This window comes from Palaemon carinicauda, chromosome 5 (assembly GCF_036898095.1).
Source record: "Palaemon carinicauda isolate YSFRI2023 chromosome 5, ASM3689809v2, whole genome shotgun sequence".
Classification (NCBI taxonomy): domain Eukaryota; kingdom Metazoa; phylum Arthropoda; class Malacostraca; order Decapoda; family Palaemonidae; genus Palaemon; species Palaemon carinicauda.
In genome coordinates, this window is record NC_090729.1 from 110,197,269 (window position 1) to 110,211,700 (window position 14,432).

Here is a 14,432-nt window from a genome sequence, read left to right on the forward strand (position 1 = left end):
CCCAGAACTTTCTTCACACCATCCATCCACCCAAACCTTGGCCTTCCTCTTGTACTTCTCCCATCAACTCTTGCATTCATCGCCTTCTTTAGCAGACAGCCATTTTCCATTCTCTCAACATGGCCAAACTACCTCAACACATTCATATCCACTCTAGCCGCTAACTCATTTCTTACACCCGTTCTCACCCTCACCACTTCGTTCTACACCAGCCATACTCCTCAGACGACTTCATCTCTAACACATTCAATTTCTGTCTCTCCATCACTTTCATTCCCCACAACTCCGATCCATACATCACAGTTGGTACAATCACTTTCTCATATAGAACTCTCTTTACATTCATGCCCAACCCTCTATTTTTTACTACTCCCTTAACTGCCCCCAACACTTTGCAACCTTCATTCACTCTCTGACGTACATCTGCTTCCACTCCACCATTTGCTGCAACAACAGACCCCAAGTACTTAAACTGATCCACCTCCTCAAGTAACTCTCCATTCAACATGACATTCAACCTTGCACCACCTTCCCTTCTCGTACATCTCATAACCTTACTCTTACCCACATTAACTCTCAACTTCCTTCTCTCACACACCCTTCCAAATTCTGTCACTAGTCAGTCAAGCTTCTCTTCTGTGTCTGCTACCAGTACAATATCATCCGCAAACAACAACTGATTTACCTCCCATTCATGATCATTCTCGCCTACCAGTTTTAATCCTCGTCCAAGCACTCGAGCATTCACCTCTCTCACCACTCCATCAACATACAAGTTAAACAACCACGGCGGCATCACACATCCCTGTCTCAGCCCCACTCTCACCGGAAACCAATCGCTCACTTCATTTCCTATTCTAACACATGCTTTACTACCTTTGTAGAAACTTTTCACTGCTTGCAACAACCTTCCACCAATTCCATATAACCTCATCACATTCCATATTGCTTCCCTATCAACTCTATCATATGCTTTCTCCAGATCCATGAACGCAACATACACCTCCTTACCTTTTGCTAAATATTTCTCGCATATCTGCCTAACTGTAAAAATCTGATTCATACAACCCCTACCTCTTCTAAAACCACCCTGTACTTCCAAGATTGCATTCTCTGTTTTATCCTTAATCCTATTAAACAGTACTCTACCATACACTTTTCCAACTACACTCAACAAACTAATACCTCTTGAATTACAACACTCATGCACATCTCCCTTACCCTTATATAGTGGTACAATACATGCACAGACCCAATCTACTGGTACCAATGACAACACAAAACACACATTAAACAATCTCACCAACCATTCAAGTACAGTCACACCCCTTCCTTCAACATCTCAGCTTTCACACCATCCATACCAGATGCTTTTCCTACTCTCGTTTCATCTAGTGCTCTCCTCACTTCCTCTATTGTAATCTCTCTCTCATTCTCATCTCCCATCACTGGCACCTCAACACCTGGAACAGCAATTATATCTGCCTCCCAATTATCCTCAACATTCAGCAAACTTTCAAAATATTCCGCCCACCTTTTCCTTGCCTCCTCTCCTTTTAACAACCTTCCATTTCCATCTTTCACTGTCTCTTCAATTCTTGCGCCGGCCTTCCTTACTCTCTTCACTTCTTTCCAAAACTTCTTCTTATTCTCTTCATATGACTGACCCAGTCCCTGACCCCACCTCAGGTCAGCTGCCCTCTTTGCCTTACGTACCTTGCGCTTTACTTCCACCTTTTGCTCTCTATATTTTTCATACTTCTCTATACTATTACTCTGCAGCCATTCTTCAAAAGCCCTTTTGAAAAATTATTATTATTATTATTATTATTATTATTATTATTATTATTATTATTATTATTATTATTGTTGTTGTTGTTGTTGTTGTTGTTATTGTTGTTGTTGTTGTTGCTATTATCATTAATATTATTATTGTTATTATTATTATTGATATTATTATTATTATTATTATTATTATCGTTCTTGTTGTTGCTATTATTATTATTATTATTATTATTATTATTATTATTATTATTATTGTTGTTGTTGTTGTTGTTGTTGTTACTAATATTACAAGCTAAGCTATAACCCTAGTTGGAAAAGTAGGATACTGTAAGCCTAAGGGCTCCAACAGAGAAAAATAGCCCAGTGTGGAAAGGAAATTAAAGAAATAAAAAACTACAAGAGAAACAATGAGCAATTAAAATTATTTAACTTAATATTCTAATATTCAATATCTTATTAAGATCCAATAATCTTTCTGGATCTTTTTTGGTACTGGTGAAAGATATTTGTAAAGTCCCAATGATCGTGACAACAATTTGGTGCACAGAAGTTTTGTTAAAAAAAAAAAAAAATAAAAAAAAAAAAATAAATAAAAAAATGCTAGTTTCATTAGGCGAAAAACCTTTGTGAAAGGGAAAATAAATTTTTAGTTCCATTGAGTGAAAAACAATCATGAAAAAAATAGTTTCATTGAGCGAAAAACATTCATCAAATGAAAAAAAAAAATTTTGGTTTTATTGAGTGGAGAGCAATCATGAAAGAAAAAAAGTGTTAGTTTCATTGAGTGAAAAGCAATCGTGAAAGGAAAAAAAATACTTAGTTTCATTGAGCAAAAAAACTATTGTGAAAGGGAAAAAAACTGTTAGTTTCATTGAGCGAAAAAACTATCGTGAAAGGGAAAAAATAATTAGTTTCATTGAGCGAAAAAACTATCATGGAAGGAAAAAAAAAAACTTTGTTTCATAGAGCGAAAAACAATCGTGAAAGGAAAAAAAAAGTTTCATTGAACGAAAAACAATCATGAAAGAAAAAAAACTTAGTTTCATTGAGTGAAAAACAATCGTGAAAGGTAAAGAATACTTAGTTTCATTGAGCGAAAAAACTATTGTGAAAGGGAAAAAAAAACTTTGTTTCATAGAGCGAAAAACAATCGTGAAAGGAAAAAAAAATTTCATTAAGCGAAAAACAATCATGAAAGAAAAAAAAACTGTTAGTTTCATTGAGCGAAAAACAATCATGAAAGAAAAAAAAAACTTAGTTTCATTGAGCGAAAAACTGTCGTGAAAGGGAAAAAACTGTTAGTTTCATTAAGCGAAAAACAACTATGAAATGAAGAAAAAAAATCAGTATAAGTGAGCGAAAAACAATCGTGAAAGGAAGAAATAAAACTTAGTTTCATTGAGCAAAAAACAATCATGAAAGAAAAAAAAAACTTAGTTTTATTGAGCGAAAAACAATCATAAAAAGAAAAAAAGAAAACTTAGTATCAGTGAGCGAAAAACAATCGTGAAAAGAAAAAATAAAATCTTAGTTTCATTGAGCAAAAAACAATCATGAAAGAAAAAAACTAAGTTTTATTGAGCGAAAAACAATCATAAAAAGAAAAAAAGAAAACTTAGTATCAGTGAGCGAAAAACAATCGTGAAAGGAAGAAATAAAACTTAGTTTCATTGAGCAAAAAACAATCATGAAAGAAAAAAAAACTTAGTTTTATTGAGCGAAAAACAATCATAAAAAGAAAAAAAGAAAACTTAGTATCAGTGAGCGAAAAACAATCGTGAAAAGAAGAAATAAAACTTAGTTTCATTGAGCAAAAAAAAAAAATCATGAAAGAAAAAAAACTTAGTTTTATTGAGCGATAAACAATCATGAAAGGAAAAAAAACTGTTAGTTCCATTGAGCGAAAAACAATCATGAGAGGAAAAAAAACAGTTTCATTGAGCAAAAAACAATCGTGAAAGGAAAAAAATATAGTGCCATGAAAATACGCAACTGCGTAACAAGTGCGTCTTCCTGCGTTATGCCTTGCAATTGAAATTCATTGTCATCAATAAACATAACAACAGAGTTTATTTAGTTTCTTGCGAGGAATGGAGAGGACTCGCAGTCAGTTCGACTATCGCATGACACGATTAATGGATGTTCGTATCAGAAAAGTTTTCTTTTTTCTTTTTTTTTTTTTTAACTATATCTACCAAAGAATGAAATCATAATAAAGATTTCTAAGACCCAAAGATTAAGTTTTGCTCGAATGTCCCAATGTCGGAGGATATAGAAATTCAATGCTCTGTTGAGATCCTCTCTCCTTCCTTTGCCTCCAAGCTTCGATATATATATATATATATATATATATATATATATATATATATATATATATATATATATATATATATATATATGTGTGTGTGTGTGTGTGTGTGTGTGTGTGTGTGTGTGTATAATGGTCAAACCCCAGGCATGAATAAGGACATCTGAGGCCTTTGTCTTGCAGCGGACTAGAAACGGCTGCATCTATATATATATATATATATATATATATATATATATATATATATATATATATATATATATATATATATATATATATATATATATATATATATATATATACTGTATGTGTATATATATATATATATATATATATATATATATATATATATATATATATATATATATATATATATATATATATATATATATATGTGTGTGTGTGTGTGTGTGTACCTGTAAATGTCTTGTTAAAGTATCTATTCGCACAATTGTTACTTCTTATTCAAACCTGCGCAAAAACAGTTTGTTTACATTCGGACTAACGAAACGGAAATCGGAGATTGAAGGTCATCGTTATAAATTTATGACTTTCTGTTAGCAGTTAAATACTTTATCAGCTGTAAGTTTGGGAACTATTTCTTTTAATAGATAGTACACTGGGACATTCTAGGGTAGAAATATTGAGAAACGCAACTTTTCTCTTTGAAGTTATTAAATATATAGTTTTAAAAAATTCAAAGTGTCTTTAGTGCAACTTTTATAAAAATAAAAACATAAGAAAAACGTAAATACCAGGATTGAAAGTAACAGACAAATACATTCATCACTCTCACGTTTGCTCGCGTGCTCAATGAATGCTGAAGGACGCTAACACCAAAATGGTAGGCGTGCGATCATACCATCACTACGCAAGTAGCCATATGTTAAAAATAATTTTATGATTATAAAGTGTTTAATTTTGATGACTCTTTGTATGATTGAAAATTTGATGATAATCTATTTAAGTAATTATTTCAAAGAAGTAGCCTTTTACTTTCTATTTTTTTTTTCATTACTTAACCTCAAAATGGAATAATACATTCATATCATGTAACAACGGAGAAAGTTAAGTATAAATAATAGTTGCATTTTACATGAAACGAGAATATAACGTTTTTGCTTTATCTCGTAACTTATTTTTTCTAAATTAACGTCGTCTTCCCGTTTTGTGTAAATGGAATACCACATTTTATAAACGGTTCAAACAACGTCATAAAAGTTGGAGAGCGAAGAGCCACTTTAGTCTGAGAATAAATCGCCATACTTTATCGCAATGCATTGTGGGAGGACATTTGTTGTGGTGCAGGGGTGCCATTCGTACGATAATTATCGTACATGTACATTACTTTAGGTCCAGTACGATGTTCGATACATACCTTAGGTATATAAAAAAGTGTGTATGTTTGATTAAATAATTTTTGCTAAAATACCTTGAAATAAGTTATATATGTTACTTAATCATGTTGAAAGTGTGTAGATAATTTTGGTTTAAAAAACGATAATGTTAAGGTTCATGTACGATAATCCAGTGGAAATAATCTGGTAACCCTGTTGTGGTGTTTGTACTACCGTTTCTCAGTGACGCTATTCATGATATTTCATTAGCCTTTTTTCCGTTGTGGTTGATCAATAACCGTCAACGTAAGTTGCTAAATGTGTTTTGTCTACGCTAGATTTAGTATATAGGATAATTTTTCTGTAACAATGAGTACAATCAAAGGCAAATGAACTTGAAATGTCAGGGAGGGCCGTACTACGATAGCCTGCTCTTCATTTGTCAAAATATTACCTTTTTGTACGTAGTAAGTCATTGCTAATTGAAAACTATGCAAGAAAAACTTTATAGATATCAAGCAGTGTGATTTTCTTCTATGTATTAAACCGTTTGTATGAGATTATGGAACATTTTTCGTTGTCAACGCTATGGGATCTTATTATAAATTCATATTAGGCCTACCGTAACCTGCTCTTTTGAAGGCAGAACGTTTATAATTTGTAATTTGAAAGTAAACGGACTATATATTTACTGTAATGCATATATAACGTGGAAAATATAGTCCTAAAGTAATAATATAGTTTTGTTACGGGTGGGTCCACTTAAGCCTACCATGATCTATCTTGTTGCAGCTTGGCCGGTAGCTAAAAGTAAATTATTATATTACGTAAATCGTAAAAATAACTACATATTGTGGTATATCAGACCAATATAAAGAACATTTTCCCAATAAAGGAAATCGATTTGACAAGTATTAAGAAAGATATCACCTGTCCCAATGAACTATATTCACCCCAGATATATCTACAATTGGAAAATTGATGGTTTTCGACATTTTATCATCACAGAAATAGTTCTAAACTTCTCCAAATACACCAAAAAACACCTCTTATGTGGCCCTTAAGTAATATTTGTTATTTTTTCAATTTTACCTCTGGTCTTTTGGGTGTGTACAGTGGGCGTAGCCCTCCTGGTAGATAAAGGCAAGACATGTTTGTTTAGTTGCGGAACCTTAAGTTAGGTTGTACCGTGTGTGTTTATTTCCCATGTGAAATATGATTAATCAGACATATCATCTTGTATTTCAGGAGCCTTTGCAATGAAAACTGGTTTTCCAGCAGTTATTATTTTTATTATTATTATTATTATTATTATTATTTCTTGCTAAGCTACAACCCTAGTTGGAAAGCAGGTTGCTATAAGCCCAATTATTGTCATCATTGTAATACAATACATAAAAAAATACACCAGGAGCACCTCATATTTTTTCTGGGAGAATTATTCTTTAATTTTGCAATTTTACTATCTCGCTTAGAGTGACTACATGTTAGTAAGTATCTTAGTTTGCAGAGGCAATCTGAAAATGTTGCTCACTTAGGGTACGGCAATCTCTTTTATTACGGCAGTTTATTACCTGCTGAGAATCGTACCGATCCAAAGCTGCTATAAGAGGGATAACAAGTGGTTGCTAATTTGAGAAATGCAAGAATTTTAGATTGGTAAAAAAGCGTTGGGATATTCAAGGGCAGTTTACCATATCAAAAAGACATGTCCTAACTTAACCCTTTTATCCCCAGGCTCTTTGGAAATTTCCAATCCTTAACCCCCAGGGGGTTATTTTTTCCCCAGCACATTTTGCAGTATATTTTTTTTTAAATTGCTCTAACAGCCTTAATTTTTGTCATAGAGAGGTCAGGTTGGTCTCATTCTCTTGGAAAATGCCTGAATTTTCTCAAAAAATTATCAAAAATATGAAAAAAAGAATTTTTATAGCATTTCTTTGCAAGGACGTAGCAGTACGTCCATGGGGGGTAAAGGGATGGGTTTTGTTAAACGTACCAGTACGTCCTTTGGGGGTAAAAGGGTTAATGTTACCTGTGTTAATGTGCGATTACTGTCAGGCTTATGTCCTCTTCTAACGACCCAGTTATTTTTACTAGGACTACAGTACAGTAATTACTGAGTACACCTGGCTTACTACAAGTTAGGTAGGTATATTTTCTGTCCTTTGGAAATTATTACATATAACTGTTTGTTCCATCAATTAACCTTCCAGTTGATTTATTTTCTCTGCTTTAGTTTTTCAAGAACTTAAGATTATTTTCATCCCATTTTAGAGGTGTAGTTCATCCTTTGTTTCTGGTATGATCATGTACAATTCAGTTCAAGTTATTTGTGTTGTGTAAAGTACTGTGTGGTAACTATCGTAATGCAAGAGAAAATGTTATGATTAATCTTGCCTCTAAGTATCAGTTTGGAAGACTGGAGAGCTATATGGACTCTTGTTGCAAAGATTGATGTGTATGTCTTAAATAAGGTTTTCACCTTTTGTATACCATTCCTATTTTTAAGTATATTTAGAATTAATTTAAATCATGATTGTTCGTACACGTATATAAACCTTTGTTCTATGGATGTGAGTCATGGTATGACAATGAAACAATCTCCAATAGATTTAGTAGATTGAGAACAAAGCCCTCAGAAGGATATTGTGAGTTAAATGGTAGGGCAGGATTAGAAATGAGTCTATAAGAGAGATTACTTAAGTGCCTTATATGGATGAGATCATGATGAGGGGTAGATGGAGATGGTTTGGGCATGCTCTTCGCACTCCCCAAGAGAGATTATTTCACCAAACGTTCAGTTGGGCTCCACAAGGCACTAGAAGAGTAGGAAGACCCAGGCCTACATGGCTGAGGACTATGAAGTGCAAAGTAGGACATGATGAATGGAGAGGTATTGAATTAAAAGCTCAAGATAGAGACAACTGGCAAAATATAACCGAGGCCCTTTGCATCGATAGGCGTAGGAGGAGAGGATGATGATGATTTCTGCGTAGCTGAAACTTGACCATTAAAATTTATAACGAGGTGAAAGTAGTTACTGGTGTCGGGGAATTCCCCTCTTGAGTAGCCACTTTGATTTCAGCCACAGAAAAGTACACATGTGCACTCAGCTCTTATAAAAGCTTGTCTTTTATTATACTGTATTTCTTTTTTTTAAATATTAAACTTAGCCGGTGAATATATAAATAGAAGTCTCCGTCGGTCGACTGATTCCAAAAACTCGCGAGCGATCGCCATGAAGGATGCCGGGTGTGCCCACCAGCGCCGACTATCGGCCAGATACCGCATATACTTCTCAACCAAACCAGTTTTTCTCTGTCGGTGTTAAAGACAACACTGATTCTGCTCGCGCTTGACCTCGAGTTTTCTACCGATTGGTGAAGTACTTGGTTTTGGTCTTATTGCTTTCGCCGTGTTATTCTATACTATCTTCAAAAGAAATGCTTTTGAAAGGAGAGGAAAAGATTTTGCCCTTGCTTTTTTAATCTCGCTCTGGTTTTTCCATAGAGAAAAGATGGCCGACCCTTCCCTCAGTGTACGGAAGTGTGTTAAAGGCTTTTAGTAATTATTTTATCACATTATAAATTATTGTTGATATTTATAGATTTACCTCTATATATTTTATATCTCATCTGCTTTTATTAGGCCTCTTCGATTAGCTTTACATTTATTCTAAACATTGAAGTAAATTTTATGTTTTTGTTTATATGCGGCCTTTACCTATTCTTTGTAGGCGGTCCTAACTTGGAAAACGAAGTTAAACAACGTTGAGCCCATTCAACTTTTATTTTTGTTTAGATTAAAACAGTTGCTCTGTGATGAGATGAATATTTTTAGAAAATATTTTAAGAAATTTATTCTTTGAATAGTCTTCGTGCTGTTTTTCAAAGATGAACTAACGTTTGGTTTATTTATGCGACACAGTTTGCGCTCTATCGTTACGATAGAGAAAGAGAGAATCACGGTTTCACTTTGAAGAAAGAGTAATTCAATTTTGACGTTTTGTTCATTCTTCTTTCAAACTGAAGTCTTTTAGATACTAATATAAAGGAACATGTTAATTTTCAATTTCTGAGTCCTTTCAGTTTTTTCCTTTAGTCAAATATCCTGTTATTGATGAAGGGTGAGTGGGCCATTCTCTTGTGAGTGACAAGAGAGAGAGAGAGAGAGAGAGAGAGAGAGAGAGAGAGAGAGAGAGAGAACGATCCGATCTTTATTCTCGTCCCAAGTCTCTGTACAAGGAGTTTGGGAGCGAGTAACGTTGTTCTCGCTTCAGTTTTGTTTTTACTCTCGTCCCAAGTCTCTGTACGGGGAGAGAGGATAAAACGTTTTAGTTTTTATTCTCGTCCCAAGGCACTGTACAGTGAGAGATTGGAAACGTAGTAGTGAACTAGTGTTTACTCTCATCCCCAGTTACTGATCTTTTTAACTTTATATATTTCCGTTTTATTCGATATACAGTATATGTATATGTTTATTGATTTTTGCATGTGTGTTTCATTTTGTACTAATGTGCTTACATTATACGACTCATTTCGCAATTCTAACCTTTTGATTTAAGGGAGAATTGCGTGCTTTAGGTAGAAATCAGTTTTATTCATGTCTTAGTGTGAAATTATTAAAAAATGTGATATCAGTGAAGTAAGTGCAAAAAACATGTTCTGTGGTGCGGAGGGTTCGTTTGTTCGTGCTTGTCACTTGCCTAGTCCGAGACCTCTTTCAGGCTCCCCTGCACCAGGGAGAAGGAATGTCGTAGGACCTAAGGGAGTGAGGAGTGTTAACCAACGAACAGACGTTCCCTCAAAGGTATCAGACGTTGCTCGTCAAGCACGTCCTTGCCATAAGACAGGAGAGACGAAGTTTCTCCTCGTCTTCCGATGATTCGTCTCTTTAAAAGCCTGGGCGTAAAGTTTCGAGACGTTTGAAACGTTTATTAGTTCCTTCAGAACAAGTTCAACGTCTTAGCTGAAGTCATCATAAGAGTCCCGTTCATAGCGATGACGTTCATGTACAGACGTTTCTGCCACAGACTCGACGTGACGTTGAACGGTAGACACCGTAGACACAACGTGACGTTGAGTGTTAGTCACCGTAGTCACGATAGAGCATCGATCAGCAGTCACCGCTGTTACTACGTGACGTTTGAACGTCAGCCACCGCAGTCACAGGTTGATCCGAAGTGAAGTGTTTTGCAAGATATGCTGTTAAAGCTTTCTTCTTTAATAGAAGCTTTTGATCCTATTCCTGTGCGTAAGGATCCTTTGCTTTTTGTACGTCACGGTTCTGGGATACGTGATTCAGGTCTTCAACCTTCTAGACGAGCTTTGTTACGCCTCGCTGACGTTATCCCTAGTGACAGCTTTGCTGTTTAACGAGATGCAGAGCATAAATCTCGATGTAACTTTGATCGCTTTGAACGCCAGCCACCGCAGTCACAGCGTGACGTTGAGCTGCAGACACCGCAGACACGACGTGACGTTGAGCGGTAGACACCGTAGACATGACGTGACGTCGAGGGTCAGTCATCGTAGTCACGATATAGCATCGAACAGCAGTCACCGCTGTTACTACGGGACGTTTGAACGTCAGTTACTTCTGTCACGACGTGTAGTAGAATAACATTCTCTGCAGTCACAAAGTGACATCGACCCTCCAACTTTAACTTCTGTTCATATACAAGGTGTCAAGTTTTTCCTTCACGTCATTCTGAATATAAATCTCCTTCTCGCAAGACTTTAGATTTATCAGATGATGTGCCTTCTGAAGAAGTTGATAACCCCCTTTCAACTAATGTACCTTTGGGGAGTCATTCAGAAGAGGAGTAACCTAGGGTGGTCCAACAATCCCTTGTTTTTTAATTATGAATTTCTTTAGTGAAATTTTGTCCTACTCGTTTTGTAACGGCTGCTCCGCCGTCTGAGTTTACTCTTGGCATGACTTTCTTCGACTCCTACATTTACGAAGTCAGTTCTCTCTTGTTCTTCCAAGAGGGCCATGCTCTTACTGGGAGACTGGTTGGAATCCAGGAGAAGTTTAGGAAAGTCTGCTTTTGCTTTTCCTCCTTCTTAATTAGCTTCTCGCTCGGGTGTCTGGTGTGACACAGGAGAAGCTCGAGGAGAAGTTCTCGGCTTGGGAGTACCTGCCTCTGCCCAGGGAGACTTCTTAAGCCTAGTGGACTCTCCTCGTCGTCTAGCCATGAGACGCTCCAAGATTTTATGGTCTGCTTCAGAGCTAAACCATCCCCTGTTAGGAGTTTTTTTTTCGAGCATTTGAAGTTTTTTATTTGTTGCATTGGTCACTGGGAGCCTTAAGTAAGAAGGTCTCTCCAGTTGTCAATGTATTGCTGTATAATTATGTCATGGATGAACAAGGCTATCAGGGATGGCTCCAATGATCTGGCAGCCACATTCACTGCAGGAACAAGGCTATCAGGGATGGCTCCAATGATCTGGCAGCCCTGCAGGAGTACTCAAGATGTAAGTGCGCTCAATGTGTTCATTGTCAAGACAAAGTTCACGATGAAGACTACCAAATCTGTCTTGGCAGCAGTAAGGGAAGGCGACTGGATGGTCTCTCTCGACCTTCAGGATGCATACTTCTACATCCCGATTCATCCAAACTTTCAACAACATCTGAGGTTTGTGGACGGGAAAGTAATGTACCAATTTCGAGCACTGTGCTTCGGCCTCATTCCTGCTCCTCTTGTTTTTACAAGGCCCTTGCAAAATGTAGCAAGCTTTCTACATTTTTTGAGGATTCAGAGCCTCCCTTTATTTTGACGACTGGCTAATCAGGGCGTCGTCATTAAATCGCTGTCTGGAGAGCCTCTAATGGACATTAGACCTAACCAAGGAGCTAGGTCTCATAGTGAACGTAGAGAAGTCGTAACTTACAGTACTCCATCCCAGACTATTCTTTATTTGGGAATGGAGATACAGTGACGTATTTTTCGGGCCTTTTCGTCTCCCACGAGAATGGAACAAGCTCTGTTAAAAGTCCTTCACTTGCAAGAGAAAAGCAGTTGCTTTGTAAGAGTTTGAACGAGCCTCGTGGGAAGTCTTTCATCGCTGGAGTAGTTTATCTCTCTGGGGAGACTCAACCTTTGCCCTCTCCAATTTCACCTAAACCATTGGAACAAGGAGAAGGGCTTAGAGAGTATCTCTTTCCCAATCTCCAACTCAGTCTAGATATGTCTGACTTGGTGGGACAGCAACATCAGACTTCGAGAAGGTCTTTCTCTTGCGATCAAGAACCCAAACCATGTGTTGTATTCAGATGCATCGGATTTGGGTTAGGGAGCTCCACTGGACGGTCTGGAATGCTCGGGTCTTTGGTCCACGGATCAGAAGGAACTCCATTTAAGGCAAGTAACATCTCTCCTTTGGCGAGATTTGTGCAAGGAAAAATGAATGTCTTGGCGGACTGCCTCAGCAGAAGAGGACAAGTCATCTCCATGGAGTGGATGTTGCATAAGACTGTGTGCGAGAAGCTATGGATGACATGGGGTCAACCCACCATAGATCTTTTTGCGACTTCACTGACAAAGAGGCTCTCGACTTACTGCTTTCCAGTTCCAGATCCAGAGGCAGCCCACATAGACGCTTTCCTGCTGGACTGGTCTCACCTGGACGTTTATGCCTTTCCACCTTTCAAGATCCTAAACAAGGTGCTGCAGAAGTTCACCTCTCACGAAGGGACCAGGTTGACGTTGGTTGCTCCACTCTGGCCCGCGAGAGAATGGTTCACAGAGGTACTTCTATGGCTGGTAGACGTTCCAAGAAGTCTGCCGTTACGGATGGATCTCTTGCGACAGCCTCACGTAAAGAGATTTCATCAAAGCCTCCCCACGCTTCGTCTAACTGCCTTCAGACTATCGAAAGACACTCTTGAGCTAGAGGGTTTTCGAAGGAGGCAGCTAGAGCGATCGTGAGGGCTAGAAGATCCTCTACCATCAGGATCTATCAGTCGAAATAGGAGGTATTTAGAGACTGGTGTAAGTCCTCCTCTATTTCCTCTTCCAAGTGCCTCAGTAGCGCAGATTGCGGATTTTCTGCTTTATCTGAGAAACGGTTGCTCCCTCTCTGCATCCACCATTAAAGGCTACAGAAGCATGTTAGCTTCAGTTTTCAGGCATAAGGGTTTGGATCTTTCTAATAACAAAGATCTCCAAGACCTGCTTAAGTCTTTCGAGACTTCCAAGGAGCGTCATATTTCGACTCCTGCTTGGAACTTGGACGTGGTCCTACAGTTCCTTATGTCAGACAGGTTTGAACCATTAAATTCAGCCTCCCTGAAGGATCTTACCCTCAAGACACTTTTTTTTGGTGAGCTTGGCTTCGGCTAAAAGGGTTAGTGATATACTGTACATGCTTTTAGCAAGAACATCGGCTTCTCCACTAATAAAGCAGTATGCGCGCTTCAACTTGGTTTTTTTGCCAAGAATGAACTTCCATCTCGTCCTTGGCCTAAATCATTTGAAATCCCCAGTTTTTCTGAGATTGTGGGGAATGAAGTTGAAAGAGTGCTGTGCCCCGTTAGAGCTCTTAAATTTTGTTTATCCAGAACTAAACCGCGACGAGGTTGTTCAGAGGCTTTATGGTGCTCCGTGCCCTCTTTGCCCATGTCTAAGAATGCGTGGTCTTATTTTATTAGACTTTTGATTATGGCGGCACACTCGTTTAAGTGAGAAGAATCATAATTTACTTAAAGTCAAGGCTCATGAAGTTAGAGCGATAGCAACTTCTGTAGCGTTTAAGCAAAATAGATCCATTAAAAGTATTATGGACGCGACCTTTTGGAGAGGCAAGTCGGTTTTCGCTTCATATTACTTGAAAGATGTCCAGACTCTTTATGAGGATTGCTACACACTGGGACCATTCGTAGCAGCGAGTGCAGTAGTGGGTGAAGGCTCTACCACTACATTCCCTTAATCCCAATATCCTTTTAATCTACTCTTGAAATTTTTAATCTTATTTTGGGTTGTACGGGAGACTAAG

The 14,432-nt window shown here is 37.3% G+C and overlaps 1 protein-coding gene across 1 annotated transcript in view; it reads left to right on the forward strand.

Annotated features, from left to right (window-relative positions):
• The first annotated feature begins 5,635 nt into the window (after nucleotides 1-5,635).
• The window catches only part of LOC137641389 (uncharacterized), a 211,212-nt gene continuing 202,415 nt past the window's right edge, over nucleotides 5,636-14,432 (forward strand). Inside the window, exon 1 of the mRNA XM_068373907.1 lies at nucleotides 5,636-5,736. The gene's annotated coding sequence lies outside the window, so the exon portion shown is untranslated. The remainder of the gene's footprint in view (nucleotides 5,737-14,432) is intronic.